Source organism: Pan paniscus, chromosome 6, assembly GCF_029289425.2.
Source record: "Pan paniscus chromosome 6, NHGRI_mPanPan1-v2.0_pri, whole genome shotgun sequence".
Classification (NCBI taxonomy): domain Eukaryota; kingdom Metazoa; phylum Chordata; class Mammalia; order Primates; family Hominidae; genus Pan; species Pan paniscus.
In genome coordinates, this window is record NC_073255.2 from 194,828,331 (window position 1) to 194,853,213 (window position 24,883).

Here is a 24,883-nt window from a genome sequence, read left to right on the forward strand (position 1 = left end):
TCTCTCGCCACCTCGAGGGCACGGGTGAGGTGCAGGAGGAACTCGTGCTACCACCTCCACCCACCCCCAGGGGTTCTGCCCCTTCAGAAGGAGGGTCCAGGAGAGGGACTCACCCGCTGGCACCATTGGCCACTGCACACTATTCCCCAGCTCCCTCCTACTGCACCCCATGAGCCACCCTCAGTTGGGCCCCATCCCTGAGTCCCTTTTGGGTTCCTAATTGTTGGGCACAGTCTAAGCCCAGGGCTCCCTGCAGGCCTGCAGCTGTCTGGGGCGACTCGTACACTGTACCTGCTTTCCTTCGTTGCTCACACAGCAGCCGACACAGTCACTCAAAACTCCCATTTGTGAAAGTAAGTGGCCTTTTAAGGAATGCTAAAACATTACGGGCACTTTAGCCCCGCGTTTCTTACTACACGAAACATGGTTACCTACGAGTGAAATGGCAGAAGGAATGAACTTATTAACGCCTCATCCTTCTCAAGGGCAAGAGAGTGCAACTCAACAACTCCATGTGAACACCTGCCCTGGCATGCAGGCAGCCGGGCCAGTCCACAGCCAGTCACGGCCCCACGAGAGGAGCCTTCTGAGTGACAGAAATCATTTTCATTCATGGGGGCTTGAACTCTGGCCATCAGAAGAGCTGGTTACTACAAAGGTAGCAGAACAGGAAGTACTGAAAAGAAAGTGCACCTTTCTGACCACCCACTCCCAGCCCAGCTCCCCTCCTGTCTGCTCCCCTCCTGACCGCTCCCCTCCTGACTGCTCCCCTCCAGTCCGCTCCCCTCCTGACGGCTCCCCTCCTGACTGCTCCCCTCCTGTCCGCTCCCCTCCTGTCCGCTCCCCTCCTGACCGCTCCCCTCCTGACCGCTCCCCTCCAGTCCGCTCCCCTCCTGACTGCTCCCCTCCTGTCCGCTCCCCTCCTGTCCGCTCCCCTCCTGTCCGCTCCCCTCCTGACTGCTCCCCTCCTGTCCGCTCCCCTCCTGACCGCTCCCCTCCTGTCCGCTCCCCTCCTGACTGCTCCCCTCCTGTCCGCTCCCCTCCTGTCTGCTCCCCTCTTGACCGCTCCCCTCCCTGCCAGCCACCCTCCTGACCGCTCCCCTCCTGTCCGCTTCCCCCCTGACCACTCCCCTCCCTGGCCAGCTACTCTGGAGCAAACTTACACAAGCACACAGCAGGACCCAAGGATCAGCTTCGATAGGCATTTTCCAGAAATGCATTAGAATGGCTCCTTCACCCTCCTGTGATGATGGCTGGACCCTGAGGTGGGTCAGGCCCCTCCCGTGCTGCAGCCGATTCGTGGCTGTATTAAACTTCTTATTGCCCCCTGAAGGTGAGGTCAGGCAGCAGAAGCATCGTGCAGCTAGGAATAGAAGGCTCTGGGCCCCACACATTTCAGAGAGGCGTAATTGGGGTAGGCTGGTATTGGTAATCCTGAGTACAATATTGATTGACAAAAATGAATCACACCTGAGCCTCAAAGCTCTTAGCCCTTCCCTGCAAAGAAAACTCTCTCTTAGAATTACCAAATGTAGCTTTCAATCCCTTGAATCTAAATGTTTCAGGTGAGATCAGAGATAGATTTTTTTGAATGGAGACATTAACCTTTCTGAGCTGCAGCTGCCTGGCTCTCTCTGCCTGTTACTCTGTTTCTGGAACATGGCAGCTGCTTTCGCCGCACCAGGGCCTGCGCCAGGCCACCCGGTTACAGACAGGCCACCCTGGGCCAATAGGCCAGACACTCGCTCCTATTCCGGGTCTCCTAACAGCAGGCCAACAGATCACACCCTGTTAGTATTTAGAATAATCAAGATTTTTATCAGAAGTTGAAGAGAACAGCAGCATGTATTTCGCTCAGGACCCTTCATTTTACAAATAAGAAAACTGAGGTCCTCCACAGCCGTGCTGCCCACTGGGAGCACCCCCTGCCTCACACCACATCATCCAATACCACAATGCAGATGTGGTCCTCACTCTTGGCCCTGACGGGGCACTCTAGCATCCCACTGTTTTCCTTAATAGAAAACAACACAATAGAAGTTAAGGTCAGAGTCAAAAGATGACACATCACTCGGGGCTTTATAAAATCCAGGACTCATATAAACAAGTCCTAAAACTATGAGTGGACATTCACTTGCTAAGCACAATGTTGAAGTTATGGCTGAAAGCTTACTTTACATTTGCCTAAGACCACACTTGTCATACACACCTAAAACCATCTGCTGTCTTCTGAGTTCTATTAAAGGACAGTGAGAAAACAGCAATTGAAATGGGGTTTCTGGTTCCAAACGGCAGGACAGGAGCAAGCTGTCTCACCACCCCAGCAGAAACCTGAAAGCAAACATGCAGTGCTGAGATGCTGAGATGGTCACCAGCAACATCTGAGAACCCAGAGGTGAGGATGAGTCAGGTCCTGGGGCCACCAGGAACAGAAAAACCCCGAACAGACAGACAGCAGGAGAACCAGACCCCCACATCTGCAAGGCCCCTCCCCATAACCTGCCTGGCATCCGGTACACAAAAGATTTTCCCTTGACACAGTTTCTACACTTAGAAAGGTGAGATCACAACAGCTTGTCCTGCTCTTGGGTGCCCTGGCAGGAGACCTCTCCCTGCCTCAACCCATGGGGAGCATCCTGAGTGCCTGAAGGGAGAAACAGCCCTGAGGATGGCCAGAGACAAAGGTGGGGGTGGGGCTACTGTCCCCAGCCCTGGAAACTCTGCTCTGCAACTCGGCCAAAGGAGGCACTCAATCAGAGTGGCCACTCGCAGCCCCACGCTGCAGGAACTGTGCTCCCAGGTCCCCTCCCAGCCTTCCCACGTTATCAGGACATCCCCTTTGGGACATCCGCTTTGGGACAGGCAGCACTTTCATCAGTGACCAGAGCTGAGTTGAACCTGGGCTTAAGGCGCCATCTAGTGCCAAAAAGGAGGCTGCAACCTAGCAAGAAAACGCTCCACAGGTAAATCACAAAGAATCTTTAAGCAAACATACCCCAGAAAAACCAAAACACCCGGACAGAGAAGAGATAAATAAATAACCGTTCAGTGCCAAGACACAGACACACATCAACAAACCAGAAAGCAGCAGACGGGACCATGGCCTCCCCAAACGGACAAAGCCAAGAACCAGTGACTGGCCCAACAAAGTGGCAATTTGTGAGCTCTCAAGAAATCAAAATGGCAGCCCTAAGGAAACTCGGTGATCCCCAAGATAACACCAGGAAATCAATTCAGAAAGTTAACAACAAGATTGAAATAATTTTTAAAAATCAGACAGAAGTCTTGAAACAAAAATACATTTAGCGAAATAAGGAAATTCATGACAAGCTCCCAACAGCAGAGTGGCTTAAGCAGAGGAAAGAATCAGTGAGCTCAAATACACAATCAGAGGAGGAAAAAGAACAACGAATGAAAGACAACCTACAAGATAGAGAAAATTACCTCAAAACACCAAATCCAAGAATTACTGGTGTTCAAGAGGGAGCTGAGTGAGAACAAGAGGTACCAAGCTTACTCAAAGAAACAGTAACAGAAAACTTTCTGAAACTTGAGAAAGGTATAGATGCACAGATTCAGGAAAGTCAGAGAACACCAGATTCAACCCAAATATGACCACCTCAGGCTTTTAATAATTAAACTGTCAAAGATCAAGGACAAAGAGAAGACCCCAAAGGAAGCAAATAACATCTAAAGGAGCTCCAATTTGTTTGTCAACAGACATCTCAATGGAAAACATACAGACCAGGAGAAAATGGGATGATACTTTCAAAGTCTTGAAAGGGAAAAAAAAAAATCTGTCACCCAAGAATACTGTATCCAGCAAAGCTACCCTTCAAATACAAAGAAGAGATAAATTCTTTCCCAGACAAACAAAAGCTGAGAGAATTCATCACCACCAAACCCACCTTACAATAAATGCTGAAGAGATCTCTTCATTCAGAAAGAACAAAAATACATCGAATGGGGCACTAAGAGGGCAGATTCTCATTCCACTTTGCCACCGGCCTGCTGCACAAACTTGGGCAAATCACTTCACTTCTCTGTGCTTCCATTTCCTAAATTGAGACCAATGAATTCGGTATTTTCTAGGATCCTTTCCAATCAAATGTTCTGTGTTTGCATGATGATAGCTAGGGTGCTGCAGTATAAGTGTCTGTAATTTAGCTTTTGTGAGCTGTGAACATTGCCTGCCTCTCTCTCACTCTCCTGCCAGCTGCTCACACTGTGTCATCTGTCCGTTTGTGTCAACAGAGAACTGAGGAAATGCAACTGCAGTGCAGCCCTGCAATGGGCTGGCCACCAGCAACAACGGCAGGAGAGGCAGGAGCAGTCAGGCAGGCTGGGCCCCAGAAGCACGCAGTGGAGAAGCCCGCAGCAGTGCGGGGGGATGTCCTTATGAGCCAGGACAGAGTCCCCTCATTTGCTGGACTCTGCAGAACTACCCTGGCTGCATCCAAAACCCAGTACTCACCACCAGATGGCAACAGGGAGAATCTGCGTGCACAGGAGCCAGCCTGAAGGAAGCATCCAGGGAACACAGGGGAAGAGCGTGAGCGTGAACCCCTAGATGATGGGGTGAGACCTTGCTCACAGGCAGATGCGAATCCTCCACGTGGGGATGCGGGAAGGCTGTTCTTGCCAAAGGCTGATGATGACCCTGCTGCCTCTCTGCTTATCTGCCCTCGAAACAGAATGTGGTTCCAGGCGCCACCACCCAGCCTAGCAGCCGTCATGGGCCCACAGTGATTGAGCCCTCAATCAAAGCTTTTTTATTATTATGGAAAATTGCAAGTTTTTTCACAATGAGTTTTCACACACATATAAATCAATGGAAAATGTCTTCTTGGCTGTCTTTATGGTATTTAAGTAAATGATTAAAGTTTTCACAGTTGGGATAAAGGACATCCAACGTAAAATACTGCCATTTCTGAAAATAAAGACAATACAAGCTGGTCATCATTGTTGACAAAAATTTCCTCGGGAATCTAAAATAACCAACAAGTCACTCATTTCCCTTTGTCTAACCTACTACATGCATTTTTTATTTATAAAGCCCCACTCAACTTGTCTTTTTCCCCTTTCATCCTGAATTCTGGGAGCTCAAAGGCAACCTTAAGGCTTAGTTGCAGGAACTCTGTTGACCTTGTGGGAACATTTGCTTCTTTTTCCTTCCCTATCACATTCCCACTTCAAATTCATCAACTCATAGAGTATCTTTTTGTTGCTTCCTTGGGTTTTTTTGGACAAGGAAAGTTGAACATAATCAAAAACAACAGTGGTGAAGTCCTCACCCAACACTGCCAGCAATCTGTGGAGCACAGGGCTTCCCACCCAGCAGATAAGAACCACATGCACACCTCTTAAATAAACAGGCTGATGCTGAGCAGGCACCACCATCCAGGCACCACGCTGAGCGCTGTGCGTAAAGAAAATACAAAGATCAGCCAGACAGAGCCTGTGCTGCAAGGAGCCCACATTTTATTTGAGGGGCCAGATAGGTCACAATTCATAACATAACAAAGCAAAAGGTGAAAAGAGCTAAAAAAAAAAAAAAGTAGAAACAATTTCTGATAAATTTTCTCTTAGCTTTTCTATGGGGAAATCAGGAGAAATGGACTGACTGGGAGAAAGCTTCTGTGGACCAAGTAAAACCCATCACGATCATCATCGAAACTGTGGCTGGGAAGATCCTGGGCCCCAGCACAGGGTCAGGTGGGCTCTGTGCTGGCCGGGAGAGCGGCCTCCGTCTGGCTACCAGGCCTCTCTGGACTGCAGAGTTAGTTTTTCTGAAAGTAACAGAGTGGAACCCAATGGCAGGAACATCTCCAATTCCGAAATTCCATGGTCCTGTGCAAACAACCAGAAAATAGAAACCAAGATTTGAGGACAGAAGAGGAACCGGACGAATGATGTGAACACGGGGCTTGTTTGCAGGTAGAGTTTACTGGGGGAAAGCATCCACATTACATAAAAGAGAAAGGAGACAAAACGACACCCGGCAGTGGGTGCCCGGCTTGCAGGCCTCTGCGGCAGGTCTGTGGGTTCCCTGGCCCAGCGGCACCACCCAAAGGCGAGGGCCAAGCTGTCGTTGCCACCCTGTGGCAGCACCTCAGTGATTTCAGGGGTGGTTTTGACTCTTTCTGTGGAGGTGACAGGAGGTGCCTCCATCACAGACACAAATGGTGGCTTCCTGGCTTGCTCGGTAGACGCCAGGCTATGCTCACCCCAAGGCCAGACCCCGGACAAGGCCAGGGGCTGGCCCAACACTGGCCTTCAGGGTGCTGGGCAACCTGCATTTGCTGCGCAGCCCAGGCCCACCCAAATCACTGAGGGCGTCACACAGGCACCGTCAGCTGCGGGTGCTAAGAAAAGCGGCAGGAGAGGAGGAAGGCAGCTTATCTGTGCAGCCGTCAACCATCAGCAAGCCCGCAGCAGCCACTGCCAAGCAACCGGGACCCAGCTCTTATGTCCCGTAAGGTTCCAGGGACCATTCCGGGGAGAAAGAAGGGCCTGGTCCCAGGGCAGGAAGCTCACAAGGCAGGAGGCGCATTGCGTCCAGCAGGGGTGTCCCATTGGGACAGTGGCGGCTCTCAGAACCCAGCCGCCAGCCCTCAGCTCTGGCTCACCGTCCCACCACCAACTAGAGGGCCCCGGCCAAGCCAAGGGCAAAGTAGGGGACACATTTACAATCAGGGGTGCATGGGGCTCCTCCCCTCCCCTTGTGTGTGCGTGTCTCTGTTTCTCTCTTTCTGTCTCTGTCTCTCTCTTTTTCTCTCTCTGGCCCTCCCACAAGGCTTAAGGTGGCTCCTTAGAATGGAAGGCCCAACTTTGTGAGTTACTCGAATACATGAACTCAGCCCAGGACAGTGGGAACAGCAGCCAGGCTCACCCCTGCAGGCGGGGACTGGGTGCCCAGCATGAGCCTCGGGAGGCTGCCCCAAACCAACCACAGGGAGACCTGAGATGCCCTACGCCCACCTTTCTTCCGGCCTGGTCTTAAACTGGTGGGAGGGGCGTGGGCTGAGGTAGCCATGGGGGGCCCTCTTTCCTGCCCTCAGCTTCACCTTTTTCAGGAGCATGGCCTGGAAGCTCAGCCATTCTCAGAAGGATGGGCTGGAGGAGGGCTGCAGGCGGCTCTGCCCTTCCTGGCCTCCAGAGACACACTGAAAGCCCAGTTATCACAATATTCAGCCGACAGAAATGGTTTCATGAAAATTTACGAGACTTGAAAGCAATGACTCAAAGAAATACATGTATGTACCCCCACGCTCACAGCATGTTATTCACAGAAGCCAGACACAGAAACAACCCAGGCGCCCAGCAGCTGAGGGGTGGAGAAACAGAACGTGGTCTATTTACACGACAGAATGGGATTCAGCCTCAGAAAGGAAGGAGACACTGACACAGTCCACACCTGCACCAGCCCTGAGCACGCGGTGCTGCCTTTAGCGTTCGGCTGCAGCCGGGCACATGCTCCGATTGCACTGATACGTGGCCCCCAGATGGTCAGGTTCACAGAAGGTACACTGAGTGCAGCCAGGGCCTGGGGGAGGGGGAGTCAGCATTAATGCGCACAGAGTTTCTGTTTGGAATAGAAAGTTGGCAGGTGGATGGTGGTGATGGCTACACAGCAGTGTGAATATGCTTTATACCACTGAACTATATCCCTAAAATGGTTAAAATGGTCATTCTTATGTATAAGTTACTGAAAGTCTTTAAGAAGTGATAAAAGGTTTACTGAATAAATGAGAAACTGGATGGGAGAGACGCCATCCCCACTCTAAGGAGTCTGGACTATGAGGTTGATGATGAGCATGACCTCAAGGCCCCAGCATAGCTAATCCAACCACAGGAAGGCAGGCAGCACCTGGGAGGCCCCATCAGCAAGGCCATGGCCGGCGAGTCCCTGCTCAGACCCCAGAAATCCAAAGTGATTCACACACAGGTGGGAAGACGCTATCAATACTCACAACTTTAACCAGACACAAGTCTACAGAGGCGACCATCACTAACGTTGAAAATGTCTTGGCTTCTGATTTGAATAGGATCAGACCTCAAGCACAAAATGAATGCTTTAAATAGTGGATGTTTTTTCAAGAAACTTAATTTGGTATCACATTGGCCAAGAGCTCATTTGGCGAGGCCAACACACAGTCACAAAGGAAAGGTGGTCCTCAGTGCCACCCAGGCACTCTGCTCGGCCAGCCGGGGGGACCCAGCTGGAGCCATAAAAGGACTGCTCCCAGGTCAACACGAAGGCCTGCCCAAGGACTCCTGTGGCCTTCAAGGATTTGCAGCCTGAGGACAACTTTCAGCAACACCGTGACACTCTAGGTTGTTTTTTCAAAGATGAAACATAATAATAATTCTGTAAAACCAACATGGGTCATCATTAATTACTGCACCGTGACCATGGCTATTTAAAAACCCAGCCTCAGCACAGTAGCCGACAAACATTAATGAGCAGTAATGCACACGTGGTGTTGTCGATGAACAGATAATGAAAGCAATTTATTTGAAAATTAAAACATGATTAAGAATGGCAGCCCAAGCGAGAGCCCAGATGCCTGAAGAAGGCATTCCTGATGGAATGGCCTTCTTCCTCTGACAGTTTTTAATATACAGCACCTTAGCTTGGCCCCTCCTTGGTGCCCAAGACCTAACACTGGAGATGTCAGCCGTGGAGAGTGAGAAGACAAGCCCCTCAGCGGGACATCTCACAGCGCTCCTTAAGAGCAGCGTGTGAAGGGGACACGGACGCTGCATCCTTCCTCACCCAGACGACCCACAGACCCCACGTCCACCCTCACCCAGGATGACGCACAGACCCCACATCCACCCTCATCCTGGCAACCCACAGACTCCACGTTCCACCCTCACCCTGGCAACCCACAGACCCCACGTTCCACCCTCACCCAGGACAACGCACAGACCCCACACCCTGGCAACCCACAGACCCCATGTCCACCCTCACCTGGGACGACCCACAAACCCTACGTCCACCCTCCCCCAGGATGACCCGCAGACGCCATGTCCACCCCTCCCCAGGACAACCCACAGACTCTTCATCCATCCTTGCCCAGGCCCCATCACAGCTGGCTGGAGAAGGACGCTGTGAAAACCTCTTTTGCTCTTTCTTGCTGCTCAGGCCATCCACACCTGGCAGAAATCCCCACTGCCCAGTTCCACTGAAGCCCTGGGCTCCAATATTCAGACCTGAGACCCAAACAGCCCTCCAGAGAGAGCTGAGCCACAGACGATCTGGAGCCCCGGAGCCAGCCCTGCCCTCAGGACAGGCTGTTAGCAGATGCCCACCATGGACCTTGGGGGCGCTCCCAGACCCTCCTGGGGGATCCTAGGCAGGCATGGATCTGTGTTCCCCCAACACAGATACCAACAAGGGCCCCAGGAAGGTCAGTGCTTGGAGCCAGGTGTGGGCTCACCTTCACCACAGATGGTCTGGCTGGGGCAGGCCCTCCTGAGAACCTGAGCCGGCACTGCCCAGTCCTCACTGTGTCTCTGCCTGAGCCCTGCCTCTCCCTCATCCCCCTCTTCCCAGCTCTTCCCGCTGAGCCTGGACCCTGCCTATGGAGCTCATCCCCGCTTCTCTCCTCCTTTCGTTTCTTGGCCCTGAATCCCAGCCCCTTCCCCATCATGGGTTCCATCTTTCCTCCGTCTCTCTGTCACTCATCCCGTCCCTGCACCTGTGCTACCATCAACCTCCCAGCCTGGGCCTCTTTTCCATCAACAAACAGCCCAGCCCAGACTAGAAATGCAGAGAAGCCACAGCTGCACCAGCAGGCACCACCTTTCCTGGACCTCCATCGCCCCAGCTCTCCTAACTCAGCTCTGGGCTGTCCAGAGGAGGCGGCGGAAGAGGCCGCCCCTGCCCGCCCGGCCTCAGCCTGGTGTCTCCCAAGGCCAGCACTGTCCTGTGTGGCAAGAGGATGAAGGGACAGAGCCCCTGTGCCTGGCACTTTCCTCAGGCCACCCTGGCCCCAAAGCACAGGAAGAAAAAAATGTCCACAACTCATTTACTCACAGAGAGAGAAGAAAACATTCGACTTTATTTGTAATTAAAGATGGCCTAATTAAGGCAATGTGACAATTCTGCCCATCAGACCTCAGAAAGGCAAAGGACTTTGTGGGATAACTCAGGTTGCTGGTGAGTGACATGGACTCATCTACATTTTGTTGGGCACAAATTAGGTGTCCCCTCTGCAAGGGACAAATTTGCAACTTGACTGAAGTTTTAAAATGGCCAAGCCCCAGAAGCCCCAGTTTCTCTGCTAAAGATATATTCTAAGGAGATAACTGGATGTGCGTATAAAACCGTAAGTCAGGTTTGTCCATCACAACCACGCTCATCCTGGTGAAAATGCAGAGAATCAGGCAACTCGAGTCCAGATGAGAGGTAGTGGAGAAGGCAGGGGTCTGAAAGCCCTGCAGATTTCCAAGGGTTAGTGTTCACTTCTGGGGCCCAAACATCCCAGGGGCAGTAGCCCCAAAGCCCCAGATGGGACTGGCTCAGTCACCGTCCCTCTGGGGACCTTGAGTCAGAATTAAGAGTCAGAATTAAAGAGAAGTCTCAAAACGACGCCACTGGAGACACAATCACAATTCAGGCCACCATGTTGTAGGTGGCCCTGGTCCCCATGATCCGTGGAACAGAGGCGGCCCCAGGTGTCTCCGCAGGATTATGCACCGCGCGTCATGAGCCGAGGGGGACAGGACCCGTGGAGCACCACTCTCGAAAGCCCTTTCCCTGGGGCCAGATGGCCAGCACCATGGACAGCAGCTCACCAGCCTTCGCTGAGCCTCCACCAGAGAGGCAAGGGGCGGACGCTCGGGAGGCCACGAGAGGCTACGGGAGGACGCTCGGGAGGCCACGAGAGGCTCCGGGAGGACGCTCGGGAGGCCACGAGAGGCTGCGGGAGGACGCTCGGGAGGCCACGAGAGGCTACGGGAGGACTCTCGGGCGGCCACGAGAGGCAAGGGGAGGATGCTCGGGAGGCCACGAGAGGCTACGGGAGGATGCTCGGGAGGCCACGAGAGGCTACAGGAGGACGCTCGGGCGGCCACGAGAGGCAAGGGGAGGACGCTCGGGCGGCCACGAGAGGCAAGGGGAGGACGCTCGGGAGGCCACGAGAGGCTACGGGAGGACGCTCGGGAGGCCACGAGAGGCTACGGGAGGACGCTCGGGAGGCCACGAGAGGCAAGGGGAGGACGCTCGGGAGGCCACGAGAGGCTACGGGAGGACGCTCGGGAGGCCACGAGAGGCTACAGGAGGACGTTCGGGAGGCCACGAGAGGCAAGGAGAGGATGCTCGGGAGGCCACGAGAGGCTACAGGAGGATGCTTGGGAGGCCATGAGAGGCTACGGGAGGACGCTCGGGAGGCCACGAGAGGCTACGGGAGGACGCTCGGGAGGCCACGAGAGGCTACGGGAGGACGTTCGGGAGGCCACGAGAGGCTACGGGAGGACGCTCGGGAGGCCACGAGAGGCTACGGGAGGACGCTCGGGAGGCCACGAGAGGCAAGGGGAGGACGCTCGGGAGGCCACGAGAGGCTACGGGAGGACGCTCGGGAGGCCACGAGAGGCTATGGGAGGACGTTCGGGAGGCCACGAGAGGCTACGGGAGGACGCTCGGGAGGCCACGAGAGGCTACGGGAGGACGCTCGGGAGGCCACGAGAGGCAAGGAGAGGATGCTCGGGAGGCCACGAGAGGCTACAGGAGGATGCTTGGGAGGCCATGAGAGGCTATGGGAGGATGCTCGGTTGCTTGGGGAGGCCGCCTCCTCCAGAGCCTCTGGAACTAAGTCACACCCACGCTGGAACCACTGCGAGCCCAATTTCGGAAAAAACAAAACATACAAGTGAAACTCAGCCCACGGCTCTGAATTCATTCTCTGACCAGAGAGGTCCTGCAGCCCCGTCGAAGCCTGCACACAATTCCTGGGGAGCGCTTTCCTGACCACCTGACCTGGAAGGGCCTCACCCAGTCTTGATCGTCGCATTTCCCAGACAAACATAAAATCGTGCCTGCCTAGGAGAGAACCGCGCATGCTGATACAGTGAGACAGGCAGGGTGCCAGAACTCCGAGGTGAGACACTTAGGGTGTCCCAGGGCGCTCGGCCCCCAGAGCTCCAAGATGAGACATGCAGGGTGCCCCAGGGCGCTCGGCCCCCAGAGCTCTGAGGTGAGAGAGCCAGGAAAGGTCGGGAGGGGGCAGGGCACGGGCCTGGGAAGCGGCTGGCCTGCAGCTCAGGAACCCCAGTGTCTGGGTCTCCACGGATGCCTCTGGCAGGTCAGGGAGAGGAGGTGGCCGATGGAGAGAGTGGATGGAGGAGTCTCTGGTGTTGATCACAGTGGACTAGAATATGACAGAAAAGGGGACTTCAGGCTGGCAGACAACCACACACACACATGCACAGACACACATGCACATGGGCAGACACACACACGCTTCCCCAGACATCGCCTCCTGCCGGACGCTGTTTCATTCTTCTCTTTGAAAGGCAAACGATGAGGCAGTCAGTGACCTTCTAGCCAATGGGGCTTTGGGAACCAAATCAATTCCTTAAGACCAAAAACCTTGCCTCTCACCATGCTTCCCCCAGCAGGGTATGCAGAGCCCCCATCCTCACTTCACCTGCCTCTCGCCATGCTTCCCACAGCAGGGTCTGCAGAGCCCCCATCCTCACTTCACCTGCCTCTCGCCATGCTTCCCACAGCAGGGTCTGCAGAGCCCCCATCCTCACTTCACCTGCCTCTCGCCATGCTTCCCCCAGCAGGGTCTGCAGAGCCCCCATCCTCACTTCACCTGCCTCTCGCCATGCTTCCCACAGCAGGGTCTGCAGAGCCCCCATCCTCACTTCACCTGCCTCTTGCCATGCTTCCCACAGCAGGGTATGCAGAGCCCCCATCCTCACTTCATATTCAGGTAAGTGTGACCAAGAATGTCTCTTTTTCTGGTTTATAAATCAATTTTTTAAAGATCTCCTAAGATCTGAGAATACAAGCAAAGAGACAGTCACATGTAAGCTTAATAATGAGGTTCATATTAAAGGCAGACAGATGTTCAATTAAACATCAGACTTCACGCTGACACGCTGAGAGTGAGGATCTCCATGCATAATTCTCCGGCCCAGCCCCAGATCCCGGGAGTTTTGCTCACACAGCTGGGAAGTCGTCATCCAAGCCTCGGATGTGTTTGTGGGGCATCGTCTATAGCCGGGGCTCCTCCCCTCTCTCTGTCCACACACACAGGTCTCCAGGCATGTTTACCTCTAAATACACACCCTGCCAAGGACTGTGGCCTGGAAAGTCATAGGCACTTGACTTCTACCAAAAAAGAAATAACGGAACGGCATGAGAATGGTCACACCTGAGCAGGCAGCTAACAGCAACAGGTTCACTACATACAACCACCCTTGCACATATGTGTGTGCACCCACAACACACACATTCACACACACACACGCATGTGCACACACAACACATACATTCATACAGACACACACGTTCTCACCCTAAAGTCATGGTCAAATTGGGTGGTTTATTCCACACTATTTTAATAAACAGCCTTCACTCTTCAGACACAATCTGAAAAAACCCCAGACTCGAAAGCGTTTCCCATAACTCAGGATGAGGAATCACGCAAGTGGGAAACCGTCCTTGCGAGCGCCTCACGTGAGCCACAGTCACTGCACAAAGTCTCCATCGCGTTGGACGGTCCGTGGGAATTTCTCAGGGCTCCGGAGGCCAGCGGGGCTGGAGGCAGACCTCATCGGCACTTCTGACAACGGCAATTTTTGTGCTCCTCACAACCAACGAGGGTGTGATTTTTCCCATCTGTCTTCCCTTCCTCACCCCTCCCTTCCCCTTCTCTTCCCTTTGTCTCTCCTCCCTCTCTTCCTACAAAAGAAATCACATGACATCGATTGCCTGATATTCAGATCAATCAGCTGGAGTGACAGGAAACACGTTCGCTCCCATTGGAAACAGCACGTGCTCCAGCAGAGCTCAGGTGTTGTTGAAGCCCGTTAGAACTGGCATGCGTGGAGTCTGCTCCCATGCATGCATGCACACATACCCACAGCATCCCTGGGAGAAGCCGCAGCCCAATGCACACGCACACACACAGCATCCCTGGGAGAAGCCGCAGCCCAATGCCCACATGCACACGCACACACACCCACACACACACAGCATCCCTGGGAGAAGCCGCAGCCCAGTGCACACGTGCGCGCGCACACACACACACACAGCATCCCTGGGAGAAGCCGCAGCCCAGTGCATGCGTGCACACACACACCCACACACCCACACACACAGCATCCCTGGGAGAAGCCGCAGCCCAATGCACGTGTGCACACACACACACCCCCACACACACTGCATCCCTGGGAGAAGCCACAGCCCAATGCACACATGCACATGCACACACGCACACACACCCACAGCATCCCTGGGAGAAGCTGCAGCCCAATGCATGTGTGCAAATGCACACACACACACAGCATCCCTAGAAGCTGCAGCCCAATGCACGCGTACACACACACACAGCATCCCTAGAAGCTGCAGCCCAATGCACGTGTGCACATGCACACACACCCACACACCCACAGCATCCCTGGGAGAAGCTGCAGCCCAATGCACGTGTGCAAATGCACACACACACACAGCATCCCTAGAAGCTGCAGCCCAATGCACGCGTGCACACATGCACACACACACAGCATCCCTAGAAGCTGCAGCCCAATGCACGCGTGCACATGCACACACACACACACACAGCATCCCTGGGAGAAGCTGCAGCCCAATGCACGTGTGCAAATGCACACACACACCCACAGCATCCCCGGGAGAAGCCACAGCCCAATGCACGCGTGCACACGCACACACACCCACACACCCACAGCATCGCTGGGAGAAGCCACAGCCCAATGCACGCGTGCACACGCACACACACCCACACACCCACAGCATCCCTGGGAGAAGCCGCAGCACATGTGTAAGCTGCCAATACCCTGCACATGGCTCTGTGACTGGAGATAATGAGGAATCGCCATGGCAACCCGGGAACAAGCCCACAGCGCCTTGTTTCCCCGAACGCAGAGCCCCAGCAGCCCCTCCATCCACCGAGACGTACACGGCTGGAAGGACGTGGTGCTGCGGACCATGGGTGGTTCTTCTGCCACATTTGCTGGGACTTGTCCTAAGGACATTTTCAATTTCTGAAATCAGTCGCCATTGACGGCCAGGGTTCTCATTCCTGAATTTTTGTCTTTGCTTCTGGTTACCAGAGATCCAAAGCTGCAGTCGTTTAGCTGATTTCTGTTTCCAGGGGTATTGTGAATGGAAATAAACCACGAAAATGACCGAAGACATCACAAGGAAAGCAAATAGGATTTAAAACAGCAAAGCGGTGCCTTTGCCAATTCCAGGGAGTGTTTCTGCTACATAACCCTGTCTGTGCTGGGCAGTGCCGCTCCCGTGCACCCAGGACTGGAAAAGCATAGCTTAGGGGTTCAGGGGAGAAACAGTGACCTCTGCATCAGAAAAGTCCTAGATAAGTTGCCAGGAAAGGCAACAGCACCTGGAATGAGAGACAAGCTCAGGACTCGTGCCCCAGGCTGCAGGGACACCCACAGAGCTGACTTCTCCTCGGTCAACCAGCCCCCGGTGCTCGGAAGCATCTGGCCCAGGCACAAGCATGCTCCTGCTGCTACGGCAGCTGAATTGGGAAGTGTGGCGGAGTCACAGATGCCCCAGGTGGACGGCCAGGCCTCCGGTCCACACACAGGCATTCACTCCCCATGTGGCCAAGAGCCCCCGATTCTCCAAGTCCTGTGTTCTCACCTGTAAAATACGGAAGCTATGCTAGACAACTGCTGACTTCCCTCACCTGAGCCCTGTGGTACTCAGATATCCTCACTGGTGGGAAAGGGAAAGGCCACGGCCATCATGGGCAGGAGGACGCAGTGGTTCACAGGATGGAGGCACCAACTGGGAGGCTGGGCGGTGGCACTCACACTGTGCTGGAGTCGGGCTGGCTCCTGGGGAGCACATCAGTCACCTGCTTAATTGACCATGGGTTAGCTCTCCGCGGGCGAAGGATGACGAAATTACGTTGTAAGTGAGCCTCAGCACTCTGTCCTTCGGAAATAGTCCCAAGAAGTCTGGGATAAGCTCTATTAATGTTAGTTTTTTTCCAGAGAGTAAAAAAATAAGCTCTTGAACCCATCCATGGCTATCAGAATGAAGGAACAGTCGTTTGACCTCCTTGGCCCAGAGCCCATCGGATGCTCAGTCATTCCCCTCTAAAATGCAACTCTCTCCATAATGAGTTCATTTTCAAAAGATTCAATTATATGGACCGTTTCTCCAGACGGTTTACAAATTTCAACCACGGCAGCAGCATTTGGGAATGGCTCATCTGCTCCCACCATAACTTAGGGCCATGTTCCTGTTTCAAGACACCAAATTCCTGAGTTTGACTTTCCCTTCTGCAAGTTTCCCAGAGGGGGAAAACCTTTAAATTGAGCTGAGGAATGAACAATATCTGACCAGCACCAGAAGTCACCGAGGATTTTAATACAAACCTTATTGATGAGGCTTTACTGTCCACACCACTGCGTATCTAAGTCAGAGAATTTGTCCTGTAATTCCATAACTTCAACAGGGCAAACGTTTACCGTACAGGTTGATTCTAGAGGCTCCTGCACCGGCCTCCCGGGATATTCGGCAGCAGGCTGAACCCAACTGGAACATCCCTACCAGGAGAGAAGCGGGACCCTGTGACAGCTGCCACAGCTTCCCTGGGAGGCCCCCGCTTGTGTTGACTTCAGAGAAGCAAATCTTGACTTTTCTTAGAGACTACCTAAAGCTTTCATTACAAACTTTCTTGAAAAAGAAAAAATGGTATTCCTACCAGCATCACTGGCTGGGCTAGCACTGATCACAGTGATGACCAGGTAGATGAAGTAGGGTTTCCATACATGATGGAAGCCGACAGCCACACTTTGAAAAGCTCGGTGTGGACTTTTAGGTGAAGTTCATATGAAACTGTTAGTTCCTGGCCCGGCCCGCCCGCACAGTAAATGAGAAATGACAGGTGTGGAAGCCAGGAGGCCACCGCTCTGCTGCACAGGGATGTCCAAGGACCAAGGCACAGAGCAGCTGGGGGGCTCCCCAGGGAGGAAGGACAGCACCCAGCCCCCTCCCCTGCAGGTCCCTCAGAGACCCAAGGCCCAGCTGGGCCCCACCATCCTCGACCCCTCAAGTCTTCCTCCTTGCTGTGGCCACACAGAAACTGTAATTTTAGGACGAGAGCTCTGCCAGACAGAGGTGAAGAGGCAGGAATTGTGTGGGGTCCAGAGGAACCAGAGTGTGATGGTTAACACTGAGTGTCAACTTGATTGGATTGAAGGATGGAAAGTATTGATCCTGGGTGTGTCTGTGAGGGCGTTGCCGAAGGAGATTCACATTTGAGTCAATGGACTGGGAGGGGCAGACCCACCCTCAGTCTGGGTGGGCACCATCTAATCAGTCGCCGGCATGGCCAGAATATAAAGCAGGCAGAATATCGTGACAAGACTAGACTGGCCTAGCCTCCCAGCCCCAGCCTACATCTTTCTCCCGTGCTGGATGCTTCTTGCCCTTGAACATTGGACTCCAAGTTCTTCAGCCTTGGGACCTGGACTGGCTCTCCTTGCAGACAGCCTATTGTGGGACCTTGTGATCACGTGAGTTAATACTTAGTAAACTCCCCTTTATATATATACACATATATATATGTATATATATATATACACATATATATGTATATATATATACACATATATATGTATATATATACACACATATATATGTATATATATATACACATATATGTATATATATACACATATATGTGTATATATATATACACATACACACACACACATATATACCTATAAAGTTATATACATACACGTATATGTAACTAATATGATATATATATATCTGCCCCTCTAGAGAACCCTGACTAATACACAGAGTGTCCAAAAGTGAATCACTCAACACATGGTGAGGGTGCCGGGGGTCAGAACAGGACCCCCCCAACCTGGGGCCACTGGGCAGATGCTATCAGCACCAGGCTGACTTGAGGCCACACATGGCATCTGCCTGAACCGAGAGGAAACGCCTCCCACTGTCCAGTACAGAAAGTAAAAGGGCCAAGGGGAATCTGCTCATTCACCAATCTGTTTATTGGTAAATATCAGCCCTGATTACACATTTCCCGTTAAAAGGATAAAAATGTGAAAACATAGTTACAAACATACACAGAGAAACTGGAACACTGAAACAGAAAAACCATGTGAGAGCCACAAAATGATTCTGTAGCACGGAAAAGGCAAACCTACATTGAAGGTACAGGAAAATAAATAGGTTTTAAAAATTACAGTTGGAAACCCATGTAAATTCTAAAAAGCATCTGATTTGTGTTCTCAAATTTAAGAAAATGACAACCATAAAAAGCAAGATAACAGCACTCCAGAAGTCCCCGACCTGACTGGGCGCAGACAGACTGAGAAGGAAGTCTGTGAAGAGGGCAGTGCGGTCGCAGCGGGCAGGAGACCCAGTCAGAAACACCGAGGGCAGAACTGTCCCGGGAAGTCAGCTCAGTCACACGAAAGCCACCGTGAACAGGAGCTTAGCTGCAGACGACGGGAACGAGGTGATCAACACGGCGGGAGAAACTGGCGCACGGCGGTGACTGACTGGGGATTTGGCATAAGGACAACTGCCTTTTAAAGGCTGGGAGAGGCCAGCGCAGTGGCTCATGCCTGTAATCTCAACACTTAGGGAGGCCGAGGCACGCCGATCACCTGAGGTCAGGAGTTTGAGAGCAGCCTGGCCAACATGGCAAAACCCCATCTCTATTAAAAATACAAAAATTAGTTAGGTATGGTGACACACCTGTAGTCCCAGTTACTCGAGAGGCTGAGGCAGGAGAATTGCTTGAACCTGGGAGGCAGAGGTTGCAGTGAGCCGAGATTGTACCACTGCACTCCAGCCTGGGTGACAGAGCGAGACTCCATCTCAAAAAGAAAAAGAAAAAATAAATAAAGGCTGGGAGGGCTGGGCACGGTGGCTCATGCCTGTAATCCCAGCACTTTGGGAGGCCGAGGCGGGTGGATCACGAGGTCAGGAAACTGAGACCATCCTGGCCAACACGGTGAAACCCCGTCTCTACTAAAAATACAAAAAATTAGCTGGGCGTGGTGGTGGGCACCTGTAGTCCCAGCTACTCAGGAGGCTGAGGCAGAAGAATGCCATAAACCCAGGAGGCGGAGCTTGCAGTGAACCAAGATTGCACCTCTGCACTCCAGCCTGGGTGGCAGAGCGAGACTCCTGTCTCAAAAAAATTTTTAAAAATCAATCAATCAATCAATAAAGCCTGGGAGAACCAGAATAAATGAAAGAAAGCAACATGCAAAAGTGGAATACAAAAAAACTTCCAAAGATGCTCATCTGAAGATTCAGAGTTTACTAAATACCACACAAAATTAACAATTTTTAAAACACCCTTACACGCAACTGTTTTTGAATTCTAAAGAATCAAACGAACTATCAAAATGAAAGAGTTTTGGTAGAGCAGCCCATTATAAGAAAAAAAAGTAAAAAATGTAGCAGCAATTGTCATTTGGGAAATATGAGAAAAAATAATCTCACTCGGTCATAACGAAAAATTTTCAGATACCTAGGAACAAACTTGACCAGGTATGTGACTGCACAGGGAAGAAACACGGGTCCACAGTGTGGACAAGGATAACACGGCCAAGTGCCCCTGACGGCAACATGGATCTCCAATGGCTTAGATGGATTCAAGTAAAACCTTTTTTTGGTAGGAAAAATTTAGGTGAAAAAAAGGAAGGAAAAAATTAGGTGAATAATTATCAGATCCTATAATAAGAAAGCCTTCCTAAACAAGCAAAGGAAAGCAAAAAAAAAAAAGATTAATTTCACTTCATGAAGATTTAACCTTCTATTTTTAAATACATATGAGAATAAAATATATCCTTATGTTTTATTTGATTAACATTTGTAACAATTTTACCAATAAAATTCATAAAAGAAAACATAAACTTAGCATAAGAAATGAAAACCAAAATGAGGAGGCATATTTTCCTACACAATTAAAATTCTTCACTAATAAACATCCACATTGATGACCTTGTGATGCAACAAGCACCTCACGCTTGAGAGAGGAACTTTATGCAAGTTCTCGGAAGGAAAATTCGGCAACTCTCAAAAATGCACACACCAAGTGACCTAGGAATTTCACTTCTGGGGAATGTTCTAAGGAAACGATTCATATGCGGAAAACCGTTCGTTTTCAAAGATGTGCTTACTAAGAATCAGACATTGAGAAACAAAGGAATTTCCAACCGTAGGTGAATAATTAAATTACACCACATTAAAAATCATATTTATAAAACAGATAACGTGACATGCTCATGATATAGTACTTATTGAAAAAAGAAATATAAACCCATGGATGTAATTTTCTAAAAGGGAGAGAGATGAACCTCACACAGCTGGACGTAGCGCACTCAGCGTCCGTCGTGGCCCCGGGGATGAGGTTCTGTGAGTCACGCCACAGACACCCTCTGCCATCAGCCCTCCTGGGCTCTGGCTGTGTGCGGAAGACCCCCTGGCAGGGTCACACCTTCCGGGGATGAGCACCTCTGGCTGAGCACTGCAGGCACAGAGGGAGGCTTGCCCCGAGCCCCAGCAGCTCAAACAGGTCCCCGTGGAGTCTCACCTGCCCACCCCGTGCTGGTCCCCAGAGCTGGACCCCCAACGCTGGTCCCCGGAGCTGGACACCCCCAGGCTGGACCCCGGAGCTGGCCTCCCCAGTGCTGGTCTCCAGAGCTGGTCCCAACGCTGGTCCCCAGAGCTGGTCCCCCCAACACTGGTCCCCGGAGCTGGTCCCCCCAGCGCTGGTCCCCAGAGCTGGTCTCCCCTGTGCTGGTCCCTGGAGCTGGTCCCCCCAACGCTGGTCCCCGGAGCTGGACACCCCCAGGCTGGACCCCGGAGCTGGCCTCCCCAATGCTGGTCCCCAGAGCTGATCCCCCCAACGCTGGTCCCCGGAGCTGGTCCCCCCAACGCTGGTCCCCGGAGCTGGTCCCCCCAACGCTGGTCCCTGGAGCTGGACACCCCCAGGCTGGACCCCGGAGCTGGCCTCCCCAATGCTGATCCCCAGAGCTGGTCCCCCCAACGCTGGTCCCCGAAGCTGGTCCCCCCAACGCTGGTCCCTGGAGCTGATCCCCCCAATGCTGGTCCCCAGAGCTGGTCTCCCATGAGCTGGTACCCGGAGCTGGTCCCCCCATGCTGGTCCCCCCATGCTGGTCCCCAGAGCTGGTCTCCCCTGTGCTGGTCCCTGGAGCTGGTCCCCCCAACACTGGTCCCCAGAGCTGGTCCCCACAGCTGGTCCCCACCACGCTGGTCCCCGGAGCTGGTCCCCACCACACTGGTTCCCGGAGCTGGTCTCCACCACGCTGATCCCCAGAGCGCCCCAAGACAGCCCCAGCATCTAGTCACCCTCTGATTCAGCTTCATGGGCATCTCCCTTTTGGTTTTTATTTCTGTTTTTTATACAGCTTGCATTATCTTTAAATGCAGGAAAAAATACATATATTAAGCAAACAAATCAAAAGGCATGCATAGTCCTGACAGGCAGAGTTCTCCAGGCTGTGATTCAGCACCCAGGGTCCAAGCAGCCACATAGGGCTGCTAAGACTCCCCGACCTGACAGCTTCCGGGCATCCCTCCTGCGATCTGGGGCCACCTGGCCACTCTAGAACACCGAAGGTAACACTGAGCAGGGCCACTACAGGGAGGCTGCCAGAGGATGCGCTGCACAGGGCAGCACGGCCGAAGGTTCCACCCAGCGGCCTCTTAAATCAAGGACTTCCAGGCAGAGGAAACTCCTGTGGCCACACCCCCAAGATGGCCTTGTCTGTAAAGGAGCATTAACATCGGCATTTATGAGACTAATATGACAGCAGATGTGCTTTCCTCTGACGCCCGTACGCTGCGGAATTGCATTATGGAAATAGAGTGCCAAATGGATGCCTTGACCTGGGGGCCCGGCCTATCCTACATGAAGATGACTTCTGAAATGAGTTTTTTGCTATAATTTGCTCTTGCCTTTGCTAAAAGGTTGAAGGCGCTTCTATTCCAACTGAGTGTGAGTAACGCTAATTTCATAGCGTTAGCCGCATGTTCTTAAGCACGTTTATCTTCAGCAAGTACAGTTCTGTTGATTGAAAGAAAGAAATATTTCTTTTTAGTAAACTAGTGTTCCCAAAGGCTGACAGACCATCTTTGTATCACACACAGTTACTAAGGGTTCCTTTACTTAATCTCTTCAGAGGAAAAACAGACCAGCTGCCACTGAAGCAAACGAAGTCTCTCCTGGCACCCACATTTGGTTGTTTTAGGTTTGGAGATGGTTTTCTGTGCAATTAATGTGATTCATGCATCTTTGAAATGAAGAATTACACTGCAATGCGGCCAGTTCCCACCGGATGAAAGTTGAAGAAGGAGCAGGATTGGAAATATTCAAATAAATAGCAACTGTTTCAGCCCACGCACCTGCAGAGTAGCAGCCAGCCTGCAGGCCAGGAAAGGGAGACGCTCTCATCCGGCAGCATCTGGGCGCCCTCTCTGGATGGGAGTGTGGGGAGGGCCCTCCCGTCTCTCTGCGTCTCAGCCTTTGCCAAGCCCAGCATTCTGTCTCCGCCTACCTGGTGCATGGATAACTCTCGAATGCACAGATGAGAAGATGAGACACCGTGGGTGCTGGCTGGGCCCTAAGGGAAACGGGCAGAGTGTGACGACTGTTCCCACGGTGGCAACACGACGCCCACGCGCCCGGCGCTGGAGTCAGGGCTCAGGCAGCGGGCCCTTCTGACCCTCACAGCGGCCCTTCTGACCCTCGGGGCAAGTGCACTTACCATCCCCACCGCAAACAGAGGAAACAGAATCTAGAGCTGAGGGGTTTGCTCTGGGTCCCAGCAGCAGTGAAGGGGAAGAGCAGGGTCTCAAACACCAAAAATCCAACCACAAAGCTCCCTTGTCAGGAGGAGGCAGCCACCTCCAGGACAGACCACTGGAAATGGAGCTCTCCACAAACACCAACTCAAAAGGCCAATGCTGCAGGCCAAGAACACACCGGCAAAAGGCTGCAGAGCCACCCACACACTCACTCGCTCCTGTGAAACCAGACCCTGTGGCTCCTCAAAGACACACACCTCAATATCAACAGCGCAGAAACTCCACTCCTGGACACTAGCCCGAGAGAAACAAAACATCGATCTGTAAAAAGGATTGTACAAGAATGTTTAGAGAGACTTTATTCATAGGAGCCAAAAACCGAAGAAAGAAAAAAAGAAAGAACAAAGCCCGTCAACAGGAAAGTGGGTTTGAAACATGGCGCATCCACTCAATGGAACTCCCCTCAAAACAGAGACAAACCGTCCACACACAGCAAGCGGACAGGCGGAGGCTGGAGGCAGAAATTAAAGAATGCCCTGCGGAAATCCAGAACAGCAAGCTTTAGACCTGGAGAAACCAAGCATATCGTGCGAAGGAATGGGAGAAGTCATTTCCGGGGCGGGGACGTGGCTTCATGGGAGCTTTCTGGGTGATGTAAATGTTCTAAGTCACAGCACAGGCAGGGGCTGCATGCTGGGTGCATTTGCCAAAACTCACAGAATTGAATACTTCAAGTCTACGGATTTCTACTATATGTAACATTTAACTGGGAAAATGTAACAGAAAATAATAAAGGGTCGGGCTAAAATCCCTTCCTGCTTAAAAACACAGAGCATGGTGGCCTGAGGCACAGAGGAAAAGATAGATGAGAAACTCCACATCCCCGAGGCTCAGCAGCAGACATATTTCATGGGGGAAACCAGCTCTCAGCTGCTCCACGTGGCAGTGAGACCCTAAATATGAGAGGCAGTGGCCGGCCACAGCATGAAGTCAGAAAGGTGCCTAAACCTGGCAGCACTGGGCCTCCCCACAGCTCCCAACTCACCAGAATTACACCAGGCAGGTGCCCACAGGGCATCAGCAGAGGGCTTGTCATGTGATTCACTGCTCATTTAGTCCCTCATTCAGCAAATGTTTACAGAGTGCCCAGGACACAGGCATAGTCCAGGCACAATGTGGGCAGCAGACAAGGCAGCTGTGTCTTGGGGCAGACATTTTAGGAGAGCATGCAAGGCAGCCAGGCTCAAGCTCCTGGTGTGGCCAAACCCAGCCATCTCGGGGATGTGGTGGGACAGCACAGCTGAACATTAAATCCATTGCAACTAGTTTTCCCTGAGAAAAGCATCACTGATATGGGCAGGTGGCAGAAAAATTCTGGGTAGAAGAGGGTAGTTCCCCGGCAAAGGCCCCGCCCTCAAGCCTGGAAACCTGTGGCCCTCAATGGGAACAGGCATTCCTGTTTTTGTGCCCAAATGTTGCCTTTTGGCCTCCCATGCCTGTCTATCCTGTACCCATGTAAATGCCAAGCCCCAGGCTCCACTAGTGGAAGAGCGGAGGAGCAGAAGAGTGGCGTGTCAGGGAAGGAGAGAAGAGAAGGAGCGTGTGAATGTCAAGAGGAGTTCGGCTGGGGACAGTCAGAAAGGAGATTGGCTGTGGGACGGCCAAACTCCAGGGGAAGATCCCTTCCCACTCCATCCCCTCTCCAGCTCCCCATCCATCCCGCTGACAGCCACCTCCATCCATCAGTAAAATCCCCCACATTTGCCATCTTTCAATTTGTCCCTGTGACCTGATTCTTCCTGGACGCCAGATAAGAACCTGGGTATC

The 24,883-nt window shown here is 52.4% G+C and overlaps 1 protein-coding gene and 1 long non-coding RNA gene across 10 annotated transcripts in view; both read right to left on the bottom strand.

Annotated features, from left to right (window-relative positions):
• PTPRN2 (protein tyrosine phosphatase receptor type N2) overlaps nucleotides 1-24,883 on the bottom strand; it is a 1,079,664-nt gene that overhangs the window by 840,033 nt on the left and 214,748 nt on the right. The gene's annotated exons all lie outside the window — the stretch shown is intronic.
• On the bottom strand, nucleotides 21,606-24,861 carry LOC117981168 (uncharacterized). The gene is made up of 2 exons (XR_004672730.1): nucleotides 22,655-24,861; nucleotides 21,606-22,316 (listed from the first exon to the last, which is right to left on the bottom strand). It is a non-coding gene; the product is annotated as an uncharacterized LOC117981168 (long non-coding RNA).